Here is a 2,706-nt window from a genome sequence, read left to right on the forward strand (position 1 = left end):
AAAACCTATGTGCTATCTCTGACCAATCTGTAACTATTGGCATTACATTTAATATTTCAGTATGGAATGAATTTGGAGATTTTCCAAGGGCAACCACGAGTAAAGTCTCGTTTGATTATAACCTATGTTTTGAAGTCCTACGTACAGCTAATAAAAGGTGAAATAGAACAACATCGTTGCGCCAGTATACACTATTGTTTGTTTATAATGAAAGGAAAAACTTCCCCTTGCTTCGCCTGTAGTAAATTTTTCAAACCTTGTTTGTAATGGTAGAAATTCATTGAATGTATTCCCTTCATTAACATCAATATTCTTAAATGGATGTCATTCATTTCCTTTTTTCAGTCTCTTGTTCTTTCCCGGTACGTCTCTGAGGCATCACTGTCTCATACATACGACAGCAAAGTTTTTGTACCAAAATAATAGGTTCACAGTACAAAAATCAGCAGTTTTCGAAAACCTTGAGATTTGAAAATATTTAGTATATACATGTAAATAATGTTTTCTGATCCTAAGACAGAATTGAATTTACACTAGATCTTATCCAACAGTTTGGTCAAATTAATTCACAGAATATATTTTCCAATGTGGTCGGTGTGTTACTCTTTCTAGTATGTATGATTGCTGACTGAAAAATAACCTCAGTGTCATCTGCAATAGCTTGTGAATTTCCAAATTGGAGATATCAATATCGAAAACTTTAAAAAGGAAGTATATTAGTTATGCAATACACTACGAGTTCAATAAGCCAATGTAAGTTCTATCAATGCAGATGCATTAACAGGTATATCGCTGCTAATACACTATTCTGCCAAACATTCCAATAGAATCTTAATAGACGTCAGATATATAATGCCATATACCAAATCAACTTTCTTAATCCGTACTAGCTATTTTAGTTCCTGATTCCTCATAGTAATTCCTATATTTCTGTTTCTGTTTGATTATTTCGTTACTCTGCTAATTAAATAACTTTTTGTATGTCATTTAGGGTATGAGAGAAAACAAAAGCATTCTTATACTTATGTATAAGCGCGTTATGTAAATAAATTCAAGAAGTAAAAAAGTGTGTGCATAAATACCATTAATATACGACTACAGAAATACGTTTCTTTATATAATTTTCCTTTTATTAAACAGTACATACTTGATACTGAAACCAAATGGCAATGAAAATATACACATTAATAGCTCGTTGATCAACCATAAACTTCCAGCAATTTCATAACCTACTCGGAGATAGAGTTAATGATTTCTATGATTTTTAGCATGAGTGACTTGGCCCGTAAACATTAGGGTTGTTTTCTGGGCACTATCTGATGATAATATCCAGAGTAGCACAGACACGATCAGTTCTTTATATATCCGGAATTGACTGGTCCACGGCTGTATTTGGGCAACATTTAGTGTATGCCAAGTTTGGGTGTTTTTGATAGGATGGCAACGGACGACATATTCCATAACAAATGGCTTGTTTTTGGAAGTAACCCATCATAAAGAATCAGTAGCAGATTCTTCTGTAAAATGTCAATGTATCCAGTGTTGTTGAGCGTTTCAAAACACTCCAGCATCTTAGAATGCCCAGACTCATAATGGCTCTCCATACCATTAATGAAAAGCCACAATTTTTTTTACCGTTGATTGTAAGCAATCAAAATGTGTACTTGAAAGGGTTGTTTGAAGACTCATGTGAGGCAGCTTTGATTGAATTGGGGAAATATTGATTAATAAGAGAAAGTTAAAAGGTGCCGAAAATTAACATCATGACGGACTGTTTCTTGCCCACTACTCCCGCTTAGTAATATTGGCTGTGCTAAGCAACGATTTGGATCTTTCCATGATAGTGTAGTTGATGCAGGTATTTTACATCTTCAATATTTGGTAATCCGGGCCACTTTCTAGTGTTCTTCACATCTATAGTCTTTGACATGAATTTCCCCCCACATCTATTGGAAGCCATGAACTTGGATTTTGTTTGGATTGGTTGGCCAAAAATTGGCTCATACATCGTTTTATGTCTTTAAACTTGGTAATAACTGGATTAATGTGGACACTGGAATCTAAAAGTATGCGGATATTTGTTTTTGGCTTGTACCGATATCACATTGTTCCACTATCCGATCACGTTCTATATTGCTCAAATTGCTAGACTCATTTGGGTCACATCATCGTTGTTTCTCCTTAACAATCTTCACACAGTTCACACCTGGAATAACAAAGTGCAACCATTAATGATCTAATCACCACATTTCATTATATTACAAAGTATTTAATTTATTATAGTAGAGGTAGCGTCAGCTGTTATGTTAGCATGATGCTTTTTTCATACAATAGACTCGAAACAAAACTGTATTTTTTATTTTCTTTAGATGTTTCTGATATCAGCATATGAGCTTGCCACTCAGAAAAATACCTACTACAAGTATATGTATGAAAAGAGTGACGCAAACATTGTTGCGCTTATGTTCGACTTAATCCCAACAGTGAGTTCTGAGTCTATAAGAGAACTGACAGTTAGTCAGAGGAAATGTGTGTTTCGAGACGAAGTAAAACTGCAGTTGTATAATATATATTCTTCAGCTGCTTGCAACGTAGAAAATAAATATCGTCATGTTATAAAGAAATGTAAATGTTTCTTACCAGGATGGTTCAATTCAGGTAAGTCATTCATTAACAACCAAGATAAATTATATCTAATACACTAAT

The sequence above is a fragment of the Thermobia domestica genome, chromosome 8, assembly GCF_964235325.1.
Source record: "Thermobia domestica chromosome 8, izTheDome1.hap1.1, whole genome shotgun sequence".
Taxonomy (NCBI): domain Eukaryota; kingdom Metazoa; phylum Arthropoda; class Insecta; order Zygentoma; family Lepismatidae; genus Thermobia; species Thermobia domestica.